The 22,096-nt window shown below is 43.1% G+C and overlaps 1 long non-coding RNA gene across 5 annotated transcripts in view; it reads left to right on the plus strand.

Moving 5' to 3' along the window:
• LOC137479801 (uncharacterized) overlaps positions 1–22,096 on the plus strand; it is an 83,984-nt gene that overhangs the window by 61,245 nt on the left and 643 nt on the right. Inside the window, exons 8-9 of one of the 5 annotated variants that reach the window (XR_011002527.1) lie at positions 2,024–2,101; positions 7,089–7,690. The exons of 1 other annotated variant lie outside the window; for it this stretch is intronic. This is a non-coding gene — a long non-coding RNA (uncharacterized lncRNA). Of the gene's footprint in view, positions 1–83; positions 624–2,023; positions 2,332–7,088; positions 7,691–22,096 lie in introns of those variants that run through there. 3 more of the 5 variants (XR_011002526.1, XR_011002528.1, XR_011002525.1) reach the window with 3 other exon arrangements.

A 22,096-nucleotide genomic window follows, 5' to 3' on the forward strand; every position in this document is an offset into this window, starting at 1 on the left:
CCAGACCATAAAGTCTCATAACTGTAGGTTTGCCCTTAATTATACCTCACTGACAGCCCATTTTCCTTCTCCTCTTCAACTAGTCTCCTTTTTCTTTAAGAGAAAAACATATTGTATGCTACTTTTGAAAGATTTGTGGAGTTTCACGCAAATTCGACAGGATCTGTAGGTAAACAGTGTCACCTAGTGGATAAACGCATCGATTTTCCCAAACTGTGGAAGAAGTTTGGCCGTGTGGTTTCTCCATTTTGTCCTAGAAAAAATATTACCTCAAATTGGAAGAAGCCCTGTGCTGAGAAATGGGATCGCTGCCAAATGGCTGCAAATCCAAAGTGGCAGGATTTGGTGGCCAGCACTGAGTGGGACATTTGTTACGAGCATGGGCACAGATCCAGTCCCATCACCAGCTATAAAGGGGAAGAACCAAATCTCCAGCTCAGTGCCTGAAGAGGAAAAGGTTATAGCAGCACATCCTGAAATATTTATTTCCTGCATGTGCAAAGGTGTACCAGACTCCACATCATCTACTGCACCATCATCTGCCCCTCTCCAGGCACAGAAAACAAGAGGATATCAGGAGTCTGTCATGTGATCAGCAGAGGCTTCTGAGCAGTAAAAGTTAAAAAAAAAAAAAAAAAAAAAAAAAAAAACAAACCCAAAGTCCTTGGGAGATTTGACAGAGAGTATTGGAAAGCAGGAGAAAGAGCACAAGCTCCATGGAAAAATCTCTCACCCTGAGAGAGTGGGATAACTTGGGGGTCTGGTGGCAGGTTATCTATGAGAAAAGCTTCTTAGAGAAAGCAAGAGCTAAGATAAGCCTTGGAGAGCCTGCTGAGGTAGAAGTAACAGGTTAGAAAATCAGGACATGAGAGCCTCAAACAAGAGTAAAGTGCTCTGGAAGAAAGGATATGCTCCTGAAAATTACACTGAGGCTGGATATCCTGAAGACCACTTGCAGCACTTAGGTTTCTGCTTTCTAACTAACTTTGCTGTCAGGATCCCTTGGAGTCAAGATGGATTTGAACCAGAGCACTGCAGGAAGAAATAAATATAAATAGAATTGAGACAAAAATGGGAAAGAGCGCTTCAGAGTTAGGGAAATTCCTGAGGGGAAGAAAAAGGTAGAATTCAAGTAGCAAAGGTGAGAACTCATGTAACTTGGTTTCCAAACAAATCAAAGACTGGCATTCAGCTGGCTTTGTGCAGGTTGGGTGGGAAGTGGAGGGTTTATGTTCCACTCTCACTACCCATCCCTGTTCTTCCTCCCCCTGAAAGGTCATCACTGCAGTTTGTTACAATTGCATTTGGGTTTCTTTCTGAAAATCCCACAGATATCCTGCTCCTTTCCTCATGTTGGACAAGAATGTGAACGAGAGCAAAAGCATGGTGCTAGAGATGGCCCTTCTATGTCCAAGAGGCAGCAGGTGGGAAAACCCAGGTGAAAATTCAGAATATTATCAGCATCTTCTTAACATAGACACAAGTCATGGGGAAGGGCAGGATTGCTCTATCACTGGACTCCAGCAGGTTGCCTGTGAGTGTTCTCAGACTGAACATTTATAGCCAGGTCTTACATTGATGTGGCTTTGGTCAAAAGCAGTAAGCCAGAACACCCTGAAGAATGTATGGATGCATGTTGGAATTGTAGTTAAAATGATAAATATCTTATTTTCATAGGTCAGGAAGCCTGAGCTCTAGCACTTAATTATCTTCCAAATAAGAGGAAAATAGTGATTGATTCTTAAGGCAGATTGTTCTGCTAAGTTTGTGTTTGGACTCTGTTTCTTCCTTTTTGTCATGTGTCAAATGGATGGTCTGTCATTGTTCTCCAAAGGAGGGAAAGTGATTCTCGTGCAAAGCCCAGAGGAGCTCTGCTTACAGGCAAGCTGAAATATGCTGCAAGTCAGGACACTTTCTCACCTGAGCATACCCTGTGTTTCCAAAACAAACACTGCCATAACTGTATTTGCTTAGTTTCAAGAAGTCTTCCTCCAAACTATTTCATGTTTCTTTTTTATACCAGTGTTCTTGGACCAGTTCCCACTGACTGAATCCGTGGAAGGCCCCATCTTCTACTGGTCCCTACTGTAGCCATTGGCAGGTAGAGACTTTGATTGCTCTGTGCCTCAATTTACTCCTCCATTAATCTGAGTTCTACACTGACTTTCCCACAGTGCTTTTATTCTTGGTACCATTGAGAAATTCTCTTACCTATCCTCGGTCAGACAGTCAAACCATTACTAAATCAGACAGTTATCATATTTCCCTTCTCGGAGAGGTGATAATAATTCCTTTGCTCAATAAAGTATAAATGGAGAGTAATCCTGCTGAGTGATACTATGAGATGTAATAGCACTGTATGAGGTCAGAATGTTCTCATGTGAGTTACAAGTCCAAAAAATAGTGAGTAAAAATCTTGACTAGGTCAAGGATCCCACTCCTGGAAACAACAGAAGGAAGAAATAGAAGTGGCATCTGGAAAATGCTGCTCTCATCAAGAGAGGCATCATCCCCTGGAAATATCTGCGAACTCCAATATTAAACAAATTAAAATTTACTTATTCTGTGGAATCCTTTTTTGCTTCTTTATACAGAGACACTTGCAGAAATTTCACAATCATTTTTTAAGAAGATCTTGTTCCACCAGGAAATCGTAATTTCTTTAGCCAAGAACATCTAGTCTGGAGTCTGAGGAGGGCTGGCATTCTCTGCAACAGTGTGCAACAACAGCCCAGACATCTTAACATTCCCAGGCTGGAACCATCCCTGCTGTCAGCAAGCCCCTTGGAGGCTCTGCTTGGCCCCCTGGCTGCGTGTGCTCCCAAATCCGTGTGCTCTGAGGGCACCATGCCAGCCCAGGGTGGGCTGCCAGCTACCCTGGGGGTGCAGGTACAGCCTAGGGACAGGTTTTGCCAGGCAGCCTGCCTGAAGCTGAGAGTGCTGTTGCTTGCATGAGAAATTCCCTTCCTCTGTGACAGCAGCACACACAAGTGCTCCCAAGCCCTGTTTGGATCCCTTTATACACATGTGCACCAAAAGGTGGGAGAAGACACCTGTGGGGGCAAACATTGAGCCAAAATGCATTGCCCAAGTAAATGAGGAATCTCTGGCAGCCAGGAAAGGATATAGAAATATAATCACATTAACATCCATCCCTCAGGCAAATGAAGATCCAGGGAAAGCAGCATGCTGAGGAAATGAGCTGGTTGTAGAAAACTCTGTGTGTGTGCACGTGAGATGCTGTATTTTACCCATTTAAATGATCAGCATCATGATCATCTAAAACAAAAACGATAAAGAAAAGCCAAACCCAAGGCTTCCGATCTCTCTGTCTGCAGCCCATCCTTCAAAGGTGGCCACTGAATAGTCACATCCATGAGTGCTGGGGAAATTTGAAGAGCTAATCATTTCCTCTGACTCAAAAGCAAAACAGCAAAGCAAAAACAAAACAAAACCCACTCATCATCTTCTGAAGCTCCCTGTTTAAATCTACTTTTCAGTTTGTGCAGCACTTCTTTACCTCATAAACTGTTTCTCAGGGTGACTCAGGGCATCGGATGGTGTGAGCTTGAGGACCTCAAGAAATCTGAAAAGAAGGCCTGGAGAAACTGTGAAGGACTCCATGTTTCCTCAGCTTCCCTCCCAGCTGCCTAGTCAGATTTTTCAGGAATCCTATGAAATAAGCTTTTTATTTCTATTACTCGTTCACATCCAGTCCTGGAGGAGTTTGTGCCTTACCATAAGAAAACATCTGGAAGCTGGCTCTCACACAGGGCCCATTTTAAGACTGGGTTGGTTTAAGACTGACTGGCTGTAAACTCTAATTTGCCCTCTTGTTCCTTGGGGTGGGCTAGGAGGGTAGGAAATTGATGAGGCAGCCAGGAAAAGGTGGCACCACTTCTGTATGTGTACAATTCAGCCTACAATGGTTTCATCCCAGCACCTTTCCCTACAGTAAATGCAGTGAATATTCTGATTCCTATTCTAAAAGCAGCACTAAATGGGATGGTTTAAGCTGAGAATATTTTCCCAGCTCTTGGAAAGGGTTAGACACACAGCCCTGAGGTGGGTGAAGTGTGTGATTGCCGTCAAATTAAGCAGCCGTGTTCAGCTTGTCTTGGATTTCTTTATATGAGACAAGGGATGATTCATAAAAGCAAACGCTGAGGCCACACAGTTTGTCTAGGCTCTTGTCTAACCAGGTGTAATGATTGAGGTTTTGCAGATGAGCTGCAGTTAAGGCAAAAAAATAACAGATCATGGGTCAAATCCATCCCTGAGGTAACTCCAGCATCATCAGTAGGAGTTACCTACGTGTGAATCTGGCCCCATGTTCCTCACTCATACAATAGAGCAAGGTCCCTCCTGCAGCAGAATCAATTGGAAAAAGGAGAAGGGAAAAATGCTTCTTTCTTGACCACATTAAAAATAATCACTTTTTTTGTTGCACAATGGGGCAGAGAAAGCCAGTCCTAGAAACCAGAGTACAATTTCCTCAGCATGTCACAGGGAGGGGAGTGAGGGTGGAAATTGGCATAACCAAGACATTTCTTTTATCTCTGTTCAGTTCTAAATGATGCAGGGAACAGGGGAAAGCACACCTAGATATCTATATACATCTATTTATATAGATATTTAGATTAATGTTCTCATCTTCCCTCTATCTGTATCTATAATCTATACATAATATATGGATATCTATAGATAACTACATAGCTTCCACAAACACAGAGGAATTTAGGAAAAAAAAAAGGACTATATTATTTCTGTTGATTGGACTGGATGTTTAAAATGATAAAATAAAAAATATTAAACATAATGTTTGGTGTCTCAGCGTTTCCTTCCCATTTGGCAGGTCAGGTGTGTTTGTGAGCTCTATGGGAATGCAGAAAAGTCATCTGAGGGAGAAAATTGCTATTCACTAAAAATTACTAATCATTCTTTCACACTAAACAAACACCACTGAGAGATTTTTAATTATACAAAGGTGGATTTTTTTGTTCTTTCCCCTTTTCCCTCTCTTCTCCAACAAATGATACAGATGTGCAAAAGGCAGGATATGACATCTTACTAAGCATTAGGTGCAGTGTTTTGCAGGTGACAGGATCCAGGTCTGAGTCCAAAATAAAAGCACAATAGCCTGAAAATCATCTACTGCACATTGCTAGCACTTTACAACCTAAATGGCAGGAAAAGCAATTCATACAGTCACAGAATAATCTTTCCACAAAAATTTGTATTCCAGCCCCAGTGAGGTCCCCTCTGAGACTGTGCCCTGGTGCAACTGCCCACTAGAAGAGCATGCAAACTAATCACGTGAGACAGAAAGTTGGAAGAAAAAGATATCACTTGATCTGGAATTCTTACACCTAGGAAACTCAGAGTGCTTGAGACCTCTCCAGTGGAAGTAGAAACTAGACCCACTCCTGCACCCCAGAGTCCCAGCCAGAGGAGTCTGATGCCTCCCATCTCCCCTCTCCCAGCACTACTCCTCTCAGAAGACCTTTGCTGACACATCCAGGGAATGCAGAGCTGTTCTTCTACCCATTGTACTTGAACAAACCCATTCACACCTAAACCTGCTCATTTGTCTTTGCCAAGGATGCTCCTCCACTAATTTCACTGGCTGAAGTCCCTTTTCCTTGGCACAGCAGCAGCAGCAGAGCACAGGTGGCAGCGAGGGGCTCCAGGGGCTGGTGTTCAGCTCCTTCTGCAGGAGGACACCCCACTCCTGCAGCCCTCTGCTCCAGCCTTATTCATGGCATGTGTCCCACCGAGGGGGATAAACAGGAATTGTGACAGCTGACAGCAGGGTTTCCTGTGGAGCTTCCAAAGAAATAGTCCTGCATTCCTGGGCTCACTGAGTACCTCTCTGAAAATGAAGGACAAGGAATTGTCTGTAAAGAAAAATATCAGTGGCAGTCCTGCTGTATTTATGCCATTAATGTATATTTTTTTAAAAATAAAAATCAGGATGATTGCCTCTGCTGACTCTATTTCACTTTGGCCCTTAGAACACAGGTGAGAACCATCTGCTGACAGGGGTGGTATATATATTTTGTCATTGCTTCAGCTGGAGATCTCCTATCTCATATGGAGTGGCTGGGCTTTCCTCAGGCTCAGCTGCTAAACCACTGCCCTGCAGGAGTCAACTCCCAGTGCTGCAGCATTCCTGTTTTCTTCCCTTGAGAGGGAAGAAAATTGAGGTGACATATTTACCTTATTTTGAGCCCATGGCCAAAAACTTTATTGTGACTTGGCTATGGATACTCCACCTCTGAAGAGGGCTGGTTTAATTTATGTTGACACGTTGGAGTTTAATTCTCTGGACTAAATCTAGACCCTCTTTGCAACAAATTTTTATTTCTGTCCTGGTCCCCTGTTTTTTTCCTGCGTCTGTGAGCACAGCAGACATTATCTAAAGCAAACAGAAGCACAACATAGTTTTTATCACTGCTCTTGACCAGTCTGAAATTCATCTTTTTGGGTCAGCTGTGCTCATTCACATTGCAAAACACGAGAGCCTCTCCAGAGCATTTTTACTACACTCATAAAGAAATAATGGACAACAAAGAATGGTTCCTAGAGAAAGGATAGCATGAAGCCTGAGCAAAGTCTGGCTACAGTTCCAGTCCTGATCTCTTCTCTGGACAGAACAAAGTAGGACAGTGCACTTAAAACACATCTGTTTTACAACGAGACTAATGGTTGCTTTGCTGCTGTGATACTAAAATCCTGTCCCTGAGCTTTAGGATTAGCACCCTGTGGGAAGCACCTTGAGGAGCTCGCACCGCCGGGCTCTGCGGCTGCCCGCACCAGGACTGCAAACTGCTGTGCCTGGTGGTTTCTACATCACTGAGGGTTTTGCCTTGAAATGTTTTGCCTCTAGAAGAAGACACACTGGCATTTTCTGAAGCAGAACATGGTATTACGTAAATCTGATGTTTTGACACACAGATATTTTTAAGCTTGCGGAATTCACTGAATTCCACCCAAGATTTTCATTTCAATACCTCAGAAGCATCATTTGTCGGTCAGTTTTAGGCTTCTTCAGAAAGATTTATTTTTTCCATTGCTCCATTCCCCAGGGGTCCCAATGGAGTTTCTATGGAGGATCCTTAGCATGAGAGGCTGGTGATGACATGGGTTTTGTCAAAAGTGATTATAAGGATCGTGCTGTAAAGTTGCTGTTTTGTGGCCAAAACATGCCCTTGCAATTATCCACCAGCAATAGCTCCTGGCATCTGTGGGAGAACACAGCCTTGCAATGAGGTGGGTTAGTACTAATTACAAGATGTTTATTCAGTGTAAGTAAAATACACTGTATTTTACTCATTAGCACCCAAAATGGCACATGCAATTGGAGCAACATACTAATCCAAATAGGGGATTACAGCTAAGCAGGGTGCTGAACTGTCTGCAGTTAATTTATAGCTAACCAAGACGCTCATTTACCCTGGTAAGAGCACGCACCCACACAGCAGTGCTGGGAGAGAAGGATCTCATCAGACTTTAGAGAAGTATCTTTTCCTGCAGCAAACACATCAATGCTAATAAAGTCAGATAACACAGGAGAGGACCCAGCCTCTTTATTGGCATTCATGTGTTTGCTATAGGAAGAGATACTTTTTCTTTACCCAGTTAAGGGTACAAGGGCCTTTCTCTACTCAGCTTTTCTTCAGCTGATCACCTAATAACTAAAGCACAGTAAAAATATAGTCTGTTTTCTCATGTCTTGTGTTTGCTGAATCTTTCCCATGTCCATAATCAGGGCTGATCCTCAACTGGTTTATAAGAGATTTATTATGAGATCATAGTCTGGTTTCATAAAACTCACACCCAAGTGAATGGACATTTTTATGACTGATGAAGCTTGAAATGATTAGGAAACAGTGTCAGCTCAACCTGAAATGGTTATTATAATCCAAGATTAAAATGTTTTCTCAGCAGTTTGTGCTATTGAAGCTCACGTGTACATTCATCTACCAACCCCTTACTGTGCATTTCACCAAGCTACCTGCAAATCAGATGGAGAGCACTGTGAGCTCACTGAGCCTTTTAATTGCTCTGTTGAAAATTACTGAGGAAGAAGCAGACCAATAGAAAAAGAGGGTGCTGGGCTTATTAACCCACAGGTGAGATCACTTTCTGTGTATCAAGATGGAGGAGAGGCTATAAAAGGAGGAATGGAAGGCATTTTTGTTAGAAATGATCATGAGTAATTTGGGACAAAAAAAAGAAATTGAGCATTGAAACTCTTAAAAAGGTAAGAGTTACTGAATGGGATGTATTCATTCTCTTGGTTTACAGTTTTTTAAAAAAAGTAGTACCTCTTTGAATTTTAATCTGTTCTTCTTTTGATGATAGTTTTACTTCTCTTAGCCAAAGACATGTTTTTGGAATAAACCTCATATTCTAGGGAGCTGTGGAGCTTTGTTTTGTACTTTAGCATTTAGGGCCCAATGCTGTTCTGGTGGAATAACCTGAGCTTTCTGCTAGATGCCCAGCAAGTTACTCTTTTGCTCCTCTCCTCAATGGAGCAGGGGAAGAAAACAAGGTGTAAAAAAAGCTTATGGATTAAGATAAAGGCAAGGGGATTACTTGACAATCAGCATCACCAACAAAACAGAAAGAATTCATTTTTGGGGAAAATAACACAATCTATTTTCAATTTAAAAACAGAGAAGGAAAGTAGGAAATAAAAAGATCCTCTCCACCTCACCTGTGCTCCCCAGACTCAACCTCACTCCTTCATTCCCAGCTCTTCCACCCCCTCTCCATATTTGGCACAGGGAGATGGGAAGGGGGGAAGTTGTGGTCAGTTCATAACACGTTGTCATTGCCACTCTTGCACTGCTCCAGCGTGGGCTCCCTCCCATGGCATGCAGAAACTGCTCCCATGGGGCACCAGTTCTTCAAGAAACAGCTACAGCATGGGCTGCAGCTTCCTTCAGGGCACAGGCCCCTGCTGCAGGGTGGCTGGCTGTTCCCATGTTGGCCTTCCTGGGCTGCAGGGGAACAACCTACTTGGACGTGGCCTTCTCCATGGGCTGCAGGGGAATCTGCTCCAGCTTTTGGAGCACCTCTTCCCCCTCCTTCATCACAGACCTCAGTGCCTGCAGGGCTGTTTCTTCTGCACTTTTTTCCTCACTCCTTTCTCTTGTAGCTGTTGGACAGTGTTTGTTTCTCCTTAGATGTGTTTTCACAAAGGTGCCACCAGCATTGCTGCTGCACTCAGTTTTGGCTATATCCTTTCTGAAGCTGGCTCTGTGTGGTATTGGGGCAGCTCCTGGCCTCTTGTCAGAGGGGTCACCCCTGCAGACCACCTCCCACTACCACACCATGCCACATAAACCAAATGTCCCAATTCATTCACTATGGGTTTGTGATTGAGGAGGGGGGATGGAATTCTGAAATTTACACATATCTGTTCTGTGTTTATGCTTGACTGCATTTAGTCTCTTGACTAAACACGTTCTTGTGCATGCTCTGTATGCTCGTTTTATCAGCTGTTTCTTCCTATTAGGTGTTCATACTAACAGGTATTGCTATGCAGTGAAATCTTATCATAGCGTTCTGAGCTTTTTATGTGCTGGTCACTGTGCCCTAACCCTAGATGTATGCACTGAATAACCACATTGTTCATTTATAATGTCCTTGGCTTTTCTATAGCCTTGTCCCTATGATATTACTTGTGGACACAGTGGGCTGGATTGAAGACAGTGAAGTTAAAAGTGGTGATGTATGCAGCTATGTAACTGTGAGAAGAAATGTATTGATTCCCCATACCTCCTTTTCTAACCTGCTGTAAGGTGTTTCATCATGTAGGACATCATGGAGATCTTATATTTGTTACTTAACATACATTGAAAGGTCTGACTTCTCTTCCTTGCTGGCTTTCTGAATGGGAAAAGCTGTTGTTAACATGTCTTGTGTGTCAGAGATCAGGCTGCTCATGATAGCTCGTGAAGCTTTGAACGTATATAGTAATAGAGAGGAATGGCAAACTGTTATATTAATGTAGCTGAAGCACAAAAAGTGAAACTATTGACCTTGCCAGCTCTGCATTTGGGGCAAATGTTGCTGCAGTGAACAGAGTAACTTTAGCTGATGTTGAACAGAAGTTGTTTTGAATTTTGGTTTGTGTATTTATCTCTGGTATCGATAAATGTGAATGCCTGAGAAGGGCTGAGCAAATTGCTAAAGATAGTTGCAATTTTGCACATCTCAGAATTTATTTTTGTGAAAACTTTACTTGTAGACAAAGAGGCCAGTAATGAAAGAGAAACAAAAATTATTTCCACAGGTTCCTAAGTCACTGATAAAGTGTTAATCAACTTCCTTTTCTGAAATAATGCTCTTTTAAATCAACAAAACAAAAAAGCCTTTGCTATCGCTCTTGCCTGGCATGGAATTGATATTCCCCAGATGGAACCAGCAGGTATCCAGTAGGTCATTCAGCACAGCTCCTGACCTCCCTCAGAGAAAAGATCCTAAGGCTTACAGTGGCTGCTACCTGGAGCATATAAAAGACACGGCAAAAACATATGTCAAGAGATATTTATAAGGTTGTGTTGAGAGGTGTGTATGAGCTACAGGGAGAAGCAAAGTGTTTAGCTGTTTTCCATTCCTTTCACCCAGATCCAGTACCAAAATCAGCCTTGCAGGGCAGCATACAGGAAGATATAGCTGTTTTCCATTCCTTTCACCCAAATCCAGTACCAAAATCAGCCTTGCAGAGCAGCATACAGGAAGATACAGCTTATCAATAAGCTGCTTCCCAGGGGTGCTATGTGCCTGCCCAAAGCCCCTACTTCATGGAAGTAACTCCTGCCCCACAGCTGATTTACATGGCATTTCCACTGTGTGCAGCACCACATTTGCTGAAGCAGCTGCTTCCCCAGCAGGGGATGAAGATATTGGGGGCAGAGGTGCCCAGGCCCCACACTTGGCCAGCCAGCTGTGGGTTTGTGTGGCTTGCATTGCTTGGGGCAGCCCAGAAACACTGTCCCTGCCTCTTCCACAAGGGCAAGCCTATGCAGCTGAGCCCTGTGCTGTGTCCCTGTCCCAGGCCAAGAGTCTCAAGCAGTCTCCACTCAGCCCCTGGCACACGGGTTCCTCGGCACAGGGAGCGTTCCGGGGAAGCCCAAGCCGTGGCCATTAGTGCTGTGCTGACAGCAGCCTCTGTGGATAACGAGAAGCCCTTCTGCCTCGCTGCTATTAAACTGCTGCCTTTTCACGAGAGGAATCCTGAATCTTTCCTCAAACCTAAACAAAAAAGTCAGTCTTTTATTCGTTTCATCATTATCTAGGGCTGCCACATTCAAATGATGCTCCAGCAGTCCCTTCATTTCCGAGTGCACACGTTGAGAAGGGATTGGAAGCCTTTTGATTAAGAATAAGAGGTGATGACACTACAACCAGTGCAGGGTTGTCATCATTACCATGTACCTGCACTTCCACAGAGCTCTCGCTCTGGGTTGCCTCTGATATAAAGCTGCTGTACTCTGTGCCCTAATTGAATGGAACTATTTTATAAACACGCATTCCCTGAATCCCAGAAAAGATCCTTTTAGAGGGGAAGATATGGGGAGGGTGGTGGGGAGGTGAGGAGCTAGATGGGCTCAGTTCCTAGCAGACCAATTTTGTCTGTGAGAGAGATTTCTTTGTTCTCTGCAAAACTGCTTGTCGTCTATGAGCAGATATCGTGGGGTTTTATTCCCCTGCAAGTCAAATGAATGATCTGACCACCCACTTTTAAATCCTGTGATTTTCTGCTTTTGGCCTGGATTACAAGTCACCTATGGCCACCTTTAGAGCATAACAGGCTCTAAGTTTACACAAGGTACCTAAGGGAAAAACATCCCTTCCTCCCTGGCCCTGTTTAACTGTTCACATCTGATAATTTAACTGAGTGGCTTGGTCACAGTAATGACCTTTTGGTAGAAGCACAGGGAGGAAACCTGCTGTCTACCCACCAGGATGCTCTCATGTGTCTCGTGAGGTTGTATTCATGTTGCATCCTAAACCCACACGGCTGATCGTGGGAATGACACTCTGCAGAGACTTGTTAAACAGTGTCCCTCTTTTCAAGCACTCTGTGCTCACACTCTGAAATACCCACTGGTGATTTACTGTTTTCCAGGTTAGCTTTCAAGTGATGATTTTGACCCATATTCCTGTCCTGGCTATTTCTCTGTTCCTGTGTGACACAACTGCAGCTGTAGCTGTACCTGAGCCTCGAAGGATGCTGGGCCAGTGCCTTGGTGCAAACTTGTCCCCCCAGTTGCAGTTCAATAGTTAAACTAATTCTCTGCCGTGTGTTTAAAGGTGAAAGGCTTTTATTGTTAAACAAGCTTTCCCTGGAGCCCACATTTTAGTAAGAATACTCTAAAACTGCTGTATGAAATTATATTAATGGACAACAAAATTACAGCCAATTTCTGGTACTATTTCAATAGCTGTGTATGAAATTTACTGCATAAGGGATGTAGAGTTAAAAGTGGTCAGAGGAGCTACTTTTATCTTGGCTTACATATAGCATTACATTTACACCTGAACACAGGGTGAATTATCATCCAGAGGAGTTGAGAAGGAATCTCTTTTCTCTGGGAATGGCAATTATATTTGATTAGGTACATGGGAGCTTTTTCCTCTCCTGGCCAAGGAGCTGAGGGCAGTGCTTTGAAGGCACCCAGCCTCATGATCAAGGTGTAAAGCATAATGACAAATGTGAAGTTCCTGCAGGGTCAGAGTCAGCTACAATAGTTCAGGGGAGAGGGCATCGGACTGGGACTTAAGAGGCTTGACTTGACTGCCCTGTTCTTCCACTGGGCTGCAGGACAAATCACTTCCTTTCTGTGCCACAGTTTCCTTATCTGTGAAATGGTGGTAATGAGCCTTTCTTCTTCATTTCTCTTTGTAATCGCTCCAAGAGCTGCAGGTAAAACATGCTATACAAGCACTTGGTATTACTGTGTTTGATTTGTGGGATTTTTCTGTGTGATATCCTAACGCAAGCAGTTGTTCCAGATTTGCACACATGAGCTCAAGGACTGTGGTGTTTGTCATCCCGCTGTTAACAGCTCTTCCCTGAAATAATTTAGATGTAAAGGTAGTACCCTGGGTTTGTTTTTGTTAGGATATCTGCAGCCTGCAATCTTAGTGCAACAGGATTTGTTAGTGAAGCATAGCCCTCAAACAAAAGCACCCAGAGGATGTGCCTTGTCAGATGCTCTCCTTTGCACAAGGAACCCCCAGGTCCTTTTGCCTCCGGTATCTGCTGGTCCCCTGTTGAGAGCCCTCCATGCCTGTGGTCATCAACAGTTTGCCAGCATGAGGAGGGGGAGGAAAAAAATCCCCTTGACATGTGTAGTAACCTAAGCCTCATTCCAAATGTGTTTGCTCAAGCATTGCTAAGGTTTCCCTTCTTCCCGTCCCCATCACTTCTCCCCTCAACCTGCCTTTGTTTCAAGATGGGAGGAGGCTGCTGGAGGGGTGGGGGATTTCTGTGGCAGTGCCTGCTGTGATCGGGGCACTCTTTGTTTGACAACGTGTGCAGAGTCCTGGCAGCCTCTTGCTAATGAAATACCTTGAGAGGCAGAGTCCTAATTGTGAGGTGATAGCCCAGCGAGTGTCAGAGCAGGCAGGGTGTGCATGATGCTCTTTAGTTTGGGTCATTGCAAGTGATAGATGCAGGAGGACGGTAGATTAGTTCCTGCTGAAACCTGAGACCTGCCTGTGTTGGTGAATGTCACCCAGAGCCCTGCAAATGCATTCAGACAAAATCGCTGAAATCTTGGGTTTCAGGCCTAAGTGACCACAACAGGCACTCGTAGTTCCTGCCTGTGGAGCAAACATTTGCTGGACACATTTCAGCTTAATAATACTTTGTGCAGCAAGCAGTCTCTCACCACCCTCTGTCTCTTCTCAGTGTTGTGACAATCCAAAGGCTACTCAGAACACAACTGTGTCAATAGCTCCTACAATTGTTTTATTAATAGATTGCTTAACTTGCCTTGACTGGATGTCAGGGTGCAATGTTTCCTTGTTGAATGTGTTTTTATTTAACGTGCTGTTTTTGCCCAGTCTGTTCTGTGGAGCTGGACAGTAGTGCAATAATGGGAGATGCAGGACATGCAGCCTTTCCACTGTTGTAATTTACAGATAGTGCTTGGTGCTATTGGTGACGGGAGATATAAAAAAGAATTTCCAAGGAATCATTTCCTCTTCTCCACATGTCCAGCTCATCTACTAAACACCATTTTGGAGCAGGGGCTGTACAACGTTGACCAGTGCAGTGGGGTAAAAGATCTCACTCTGATACAAAGAGATTTTTTAGTGGTAAATGGATTCTCAGGCTGTCCAACAGAAAACACTGCTTGCAGAGTGAGGTCTGAGCCATCTCTTGACTCCTAGCCCAGTATGTCACCTGCAATGGGATCTTGTTCCAGGGTTGGAGCTCCAGGATGCTACTGCACTTTTATGCCAGAGGACTGCTTGGAGCAAGGGGTGTGTTTTGTGAAAATGAAACTCTGACTGTAAAACACTCATAACAAAGTGAGGACAATGGACATACTATGGCTTTAAGGTTGTCAATACTGTGAAGAAGTGCTTCTCTTGCATTTTTTAAGGCCTTTCTGCAGTATTTTACCCTCAAATCAAATTTCTCCTCCCGTTTCCAAAATTTATAGAGCCGACCATGAAATTAGGGACGTGTCAACTGGAAATAAGGAAGCATTTGACTTTGACACTAAAATTAATTAAACTGTTATTACATTGATCTCTGCAGCATCTGTTCCACTTGTATGCAGAAACGCTGGTGTGCACTGTGGGGCCATTTCATACTGGTGGAATTGGATGCTGTGATCAGCCATATGCTGATAAAATTATTCTTTTGTCAGCATGTCTGCCTGGAATTGCTTCAGGAGCTGGAAACATTCAAAGCAACAAAGCTCAGTGCTGAGTGCTTAAGATTGCTGATGTGAAAGGACTTTTGGTGTAGCTCTACACTCCACATACACTTCATACCTCACAGGTTGGCAAGCCTGTTCCTTTGTAAGCAGCTAAAAATTGTCTTTTAAGGCACTTCAGTTTTCATATCAAACTTTGTTTACTGCATGGGTTATAACTTATGTTTGCAAAGATCCCTTCAACTCTAGTCCAGTTAAATCTGATTCTGTTGCCACTTTAGGGGAGGTTTGGTCAGACCCCAGAGAAGTTGGGGTAGAAGAAAGCTGATGTAAAAACCCTGCTGCCTGTGTCAGGTGGAAGGTATCAGTAATTAGGTTTGTTTGTTGGATGGTCCTTTGTGACCTCTGTTTTGTTTGTGTAGCTTATACAGAGATCAATCCCAGGCACCAAAATCCATCAGAATATAAAAGGTTTGTGAGGCAGATAGAGCTGCATTCACACTTTGCTTTCCTCTATGGTTTGCATCCAGAATTTGCAATGAGTCCCTATTTCTCAGTGCACAAAGAATATGAGATTTATCAGATGCTGGGAGGGGAACTGGAAAGAAGAGAAGTGAACCAGCCACTGCAGTGGTTTGTAGAGTAATGATAGAGGAACTGACTCAGTCCTGAGGTCATCTGCATTCCTCCCAGTGTAGCCAGCATTGCATGTGGAGCCCTGCTGTGATTTAAAAAAAAAAAAAAAAAATTATGTGGGCCAATTCCATCCATGGGTCAAGACACCTTGATGATGAGCAGAGCCTTATCTGATTATCTGGGTACTGTGCATGTCAGTAATTACTCCCTGAATATGCACCTGAAACACAGCTGTTGCAAGCTTTTTTTTTTTTTTTCTTTTAGGAAAAGTGGCCATTTAAAAATGGGTATTGTGCTGGAGAATTTTCATAGTTTCTGTTTACAGTTGAAAGCAATTCTCTTCAAGCCTTGAAAAGGATGTAATTATTTGCTTTTACAATTAAAGCCATACAAGCAGTGAGCTATTGTTGCATGCTCCTTAAAAATGTGCTATTGCTTTTGATGACTGTCATATCTTTAATCAGTTAATTATCATCGCTGGTTTAGGACAAAAATGCCCAAGTAAACACAAATTCCTGCTCTTTAAGGAATTGATCTGAGCACTTTTTGCACTTGTTGGGGCTGTGCAGAAGCACCAGGCGCTGGCTCAGCCTCAGCTCCAAGCCCTGAAAGGTTGGTGCTTTGTAAGGACTCCATCAGGTGTCACCACGAGGTATTTGTCTGTCGGCAGTGGCCAGCTGAGTGATTAGCTGACACAGCTCCCCACTCTGTGGGTCACTGGCAAAATAGACAGGCTCAAAAATTTAAGACATTTGTTCCAACTCCTCCTGCATGTCTTGCCTTCTTCATTCAGCTATCAGCTCACTTGACTGGTGCAGGCAAAATAACAAATGTTGACACTTAAGCTGCTCAAAAATAGCCACTCAGCCTATGGTGGGCAGAAATACTGAATTATTTTGGAGGGGATTTTTTTTTTTTGCCTTTTTGCTGTGTCTGGTAGAAAGGAATGGAGAGGCAGCTCCATCTAGCATTGTGAGGGCTGTGTGTGCCCTCACTTGCACCAGGGTTACCTGATAACTACACTGAGTTCCTGAATCTGGCCTCAGTTTTGTGCCCTGATTTCGCAGTGGTAGGAAAACCCACGTTAGCTCACACATATGGTTTTAAGAGACAGGTATAGATTTTTTATTTCCAGAAGTGCAGCTTTCTGATGCCACACTGAAATGGCAAATTTGTTCTCATTAAATTGCATTTCAGGCTTGTCCCTCCCACCTCTTTTACTCAAGCAGAACCTGTGTGAACTATAACAAAGGGATAATTTGGGGTTTTTTAAAACATAATAATGGTAATGTTGTATCCCTGCGTATAAGAAGAATAAATGAGTGTTATGACTGAGTTGTAACTAGCCATAAAAAACTAATGCCCAAAGACAGTAATAGAAAATACCCAAAGATCTATAATAGAGCTGATGGCTTAAGAAAGAGACAGTCCTTTCTTGTTACAGCACAAGGAAAAAGATTATCTGCTTTGCTTAATGAAGTTGCATTTGGCACTTAGGAGGGTTAAAAGTTACTTTCCATTTAACATTCTTTTTCTTTGAGAATTACCTCCATGATGCTACATGGCATTTCAGGGCCAGTTTTCTTGTCCTGTGTCCCCTGCACTCAGTGCATGTGATTCTCTCTTGAAGTGTTAGTGGCTGATGATGAAAGCTAAGGGTGGGCCCAAGGTGATCCCGCTAGCCAAAAAACTTGCCTAAAAGGAGGAAGGTAAAGAGCAGTTTTCATGAAAATATAAAAGAGGCAAGCGTGATTGAAAGTCGGGGGATATATTTAGATAGAACAGGATCGTGTCCTGTGTCTAGTTTCCATGGTGTCAAAGTCTTAGCTAAATCCTCATATCATAAAAATAAAACTAGACAGAAATGCACTGTTTTAATGTTTCAGAGGGGCAGTAGGATTTGAAGATTTTGTCAACAGAAAAAACAGACGAGTATTATTCTTTTGTGGGAATCAGCACACAAAAGATACTACTCAGTTGACCACAAATACAAATGTTGAGAGGCACAAGTCAAAGAATGTTTTGTGCCATGTGTGTAGAGGACTTTATGTAACATACACTGAACTTAAAGCACCCTGAGAAAGGCCCACATTCTCCTAATATTAAGGGTTTAACTTCAGGCTGAGAGGGAGCAAAGTTGTTCAGATCCTTAAAGCAAAGTGTTCTGCTGTATTGGTTGTGAGAAAAAGACATGCAGCATCCCATGGAGAAGCAAAGCAAAGGAAAATACATCTACCACTCCCCCATGCAGGCCCCCAGTCAATTCACCACTCTTTTCCCATAAATCTTAGCAAATATCAGTGGCTGAATTTCAACATAACCCTCTTTTTTTTTTTCTTCTTCCCCCAGAAGACATGAATACCATGAAATGCACAAATACTTTATTCCTCTTCTTTTAACCCTGAAGAAGAGAAAATTGATCAGAGGACACATTGCTGCTTACTTGCATGTGTCTGTGAGCACAGTTGAAAGCAAAGATGGCCTTATTTTGATGAAACCCTTGTGTGCACAGTGCAGTATTTTAGCAGTCCTGTCCTCAAGACTACTGAAGTTACACAAGTCTGGGGATGCCGGCGACTCTGCAGTAACAAGCTGTGGCTTTGCACTCGGGCTAATTACTGCTGAAGTCCAAGGGAGCTGGATTATTTCCTGCCAGAAAGTGCTTGAGCTGCAGCAGAATGAATTCTGTGTGTAAAACCATTTGTGTGGGTTTTACTGTTTTCCATCCTGAAACTGAGGCAGAGCAGAAATTAGGCAATTTGCCAGAGGCTGAAGAGAGGCACAGACTACAAGGGGAGAGGGGTGGGGCTGGTGACTCCCAAGACACATTCATCACTTGGCAGATTGTGCTGTCCTACCAGCATGCATTGCAAGGAAAATTAACTACTAAATGAGATGATTTTGAAAGGACTTTTTTTAGCATCTCCCTCTGCTGGTTTTTGGTTGTTTTTTTTTTTTTTGGTAGATGAAAATATGGGAAGTTAGCCAAAACTGTGTTCCTGTAATGGCCAAATGCTATTCAAGCACCATGACTAATGAGAGCAGGATTTGGCCCTCTGTTTGCCCTGTGCTCTTCTCTCTGCTCTATAAAACGTGATGGTGGATCAGGTGTTACTCACCACTGCTCAGAAAACAGGAGAGGCATATTCAGAAGAAAAGCTCTAAAACTCATTGAATTCACTGCTAATTAGGGAGAGGAGAGAGCCCTGTGCCTAACACTCTTGCTGAATTCCTGCAAGAAAAAGTCCAGCTTCTACTATATTTAAATTTTAACTGCCAAGTTAAACCTTAGCACAAAAAAAAAAAAAAAATCTTACAATAGAAATGCTGACAGGTCCTTAACTATAGTAGCAGTAGCAGTCTCTGCTATAATAAAGATGTTGCATGTTATCAATAATCCTCTTTTTGCCTGAATCCCTGTCTTTCTAAAGAGAAAGGGCTTACTGACTGGGCAAATCTATTTATAAATTTTGTCTTGGCACAAGAGGAGCATATCGACAATGCAGTGGAGATCTGGGGAGGCAGCTGGCCTGACTGCATGCAAGCAGCAAGCTGAGTGTCAAAGCAGAGCACTTAAATTTTCTCTCATTCCTCCAAAAGAGGGAGTGGGAAGAATTAGGAAGGAGAAAAAAAAAAAAGCTTTCCTTTGAACGAGGCAGGGTCAGAGGAGCTACAAAAGATTGAGTAAACTGTCACCCTTGGCTCACTGAAGAGCTTTGAAGGGCTTTCACAAGCTGCTCACCAGTGGACAAAGTCATCTGGACTGGGAGCCAGGGTGTGCATGCATTTATAGCTCGTGCTGAGGCACGTGTGCCACGGCAGCCCTGGCTGATAAGGACAGCTCTTCCTGCAGTTTGCTTTGCCTAAAACAATGGAGGGGTAAAGCTGGAAGGGAAAGAGATAAGATCTCAAGAACACTTTTTTCCCCTCCCTGTGTCATTTTAAAAGGGTGTTTTTCTTTGGATATTCCATGGTGGGTTTTACATCTGTTCACTCCCAAGCAAAGCCTTGCAGGGAAGGTGATGGACTTACTTAATCAATAGCACAAACTAGCAAAACAAAGTTGAAGTCCTGTCCTTTACCCTCTTTTCACATTAGTAATAGTCTAATAAAATTGGACTTCTTCCCTTCAAATGGTAAGAAATAGAGATGGCAATACTCCTTAATGTTTCTGTACACCTGCAGCTGTGCAATACCAAATAATTGTCTTATTTTCCCAGGACTTAGGCCCACTCCAGTGTGATAGAGAATAAAGGCACCTAGATATTTACTGAAGTGATGTATTCCTGTGAGAATCAAAGCTTTGTGAGTTTATTCTTTCTCCTTTCTGCAGTTATGAATGGTTTTGAAAATCCCACTCTGAATGTATATGGCTGTCCTCTATTACATGGATGTCAAATTTCCCTATTCTTATACCCAAAGGCTAAAGTTTACTCAAAGCAAAGAACAGCAAGGATCACATTGCTCTCTCCAAAATAGCTTACAACATGCAACCAATAAGTAGGTCACTTATCTGAATGGGATACTGTATAAGTAGCATGTTTGCCACAAGAGACTTATGAGCCAGTCCCCTCTGGTGCACATATAATAGTCTGTCAGTCTGATTCAATTCCCACTGATGTTTCAGCTAGAGCTTGGTTCAAATGGGGCTGGATCAAGGGGTGTGCATCACATATGAACTGTGGATGGGCCTTTTTCCACAAGGGCTTACTGAAGTCGCTGGGGATGTCACAAAAGGCCAAAATTGATTGTAAAACTTTTTTCAATCTTCACAAACTACTTGAATGATCCAGACATATTCCTGCAGAAAATGCAGGGGAGGAGAATAATGCACATGGCAGTGTTAGCTTGGGGCATCGATGAACTGTTCAAATCTTGCAGATGACCTTACTCTGACCCTTTTAGCAACTAAAGAATTTCTTTTAGGTCTGTCTTCATTCTCTGCTGGCTTTGGGAGGATTGCTCAAAGTTAGGAGGAAAATGATAGAAACAAAATTCCCAACTAAAGCAAAGGAATTCTGAAAATCTTGATGGAGAAGCTGTAATTGGGGAATTGTCTGCTGGCTGCTGTTGCAAATGAAGCACATTGCATCCAACAGCAATAGCCTGGGAAAGGAGTTGTGATTCCAGGCTTGGAGCTGCTGAAATTCTCTTCCAGTGCTGTGTGTTTCAGCAGCACTAGAGGAAAATCTCTCTCCCTCTGCAGTGAAATTCCATGTAGGGAAGAGCATGACCCAGTGTGTTTAAGTTTAAATTTTGACATGGCTTAGGTGGAAGATAACCTTTGACTGCAAGGGCCTAGGAAAGCACTCGCTGCAGGGATCATCCAGCTGCAATCTCAGTGACGAGTTTGCTTCCCTCTGAGTTTTGAAGACTGTGACTATAATTAGGAGGTGCCTCTGATGGATTCCACCAACACCTCTTCTCCTAAAGGACAGAAGTCAGACTTGTGTGGCTAGTGGGAGATCAAGTGTGAAAGCCAAGACTCCCAGTGCTATTGCACTGGAAAACCACTAATAAGGGGTCAGCATCATCATTAATTTCAAACTATTTTATGTGCTGATAAGACACAGGGGAAGAATTGGCACTGACAAAAAATTGTTCTTCAAAGACAAGTTAGTTATTCTGCAGTTTTCATTGCAGGAATTGCCTTGCTTTGGGGAACTGTTTTTCAGTGGTAGAGTACAACATTTTTGAGTGATTTAAGAAAACACAGCAACAGAATAAAACCAGCTCTCTTGGCCATTTGCATAACTGCATATGTTCAAATTCTGGTGGGTCAGTCTAGGGTAGAAGAGTTGATCACTGAACAGAAGTGAACAAGAGCAGATTGCTGGACTGGACACTCTACAACTGCCTGTTGTTTGGTAAGGGAGAGGAGATGCCTCTGGATTTATTCCCCTGGACATAGTATCCAAAGTTACCTGATTTCAAGGAACATAGAAAGGAAGAAAAAAGTTGTGCCTTATTAGATGCTCCGTAAACACCTTCCTGGTTCCACCCTCACCTTGATGTTGCTCTCCCTAGAGGCAGCACAGGTTTTACACAGGTCTACCTTTCGCCCTCGGTCTCTGCACAAAATTTCAGTGCTGAAAAATATGTTTAAACCAACTGTTCTGGTAAAGGTGTTCTGGTGAAAGGTGTGATCGTCACTCAGGCCTGGACCTAGATACTTCAAGGAGCACACTTTAAATCTGTGTACAGCAACCCTGGGTGCCACCATCACAAATTTTGTGTATGTGGTGTGTCACAAAGAAGGAACATGGGACCAGGGCCTTCATTAGATGGCAGATTTCCACATTGAAATGAACATTAGCAACTTCAGCCTCAAAACCACTTCTTCTGAAAACAGTTAAAAGGCACTGAGAGCAATAAAGTGTTAATCATTAGCAAGAAGGTAAAATCATTTCCCAAGGGGCATCTTGTGGTGCTACAGCTTTGCACAGTTTCCTATCTTACACTTCCTTCCTCATTAGGTTGGCATTGGGATAAAAGAGCAGAATGGGTCAGGAGGTCCTGTTCCAAGTAATTAGAGAGTTGCTTCTTTT

Source organism: Anomalospiza imberbis, chromosome 10 (assembly GCF_031753505.1).
Source record: "Anomalospiza imberbis isolate Cuckoo-Finch-1a 21T00152 chromosome 10, ASM3175350v1, whole genome shotgun sequence".
Lineage (NCBI taxonomy): Eukaryota > Metazoa > Chordata > Aves > Passeriformes > Viduidae > Anomalospiza > Anomalospiza imberbis.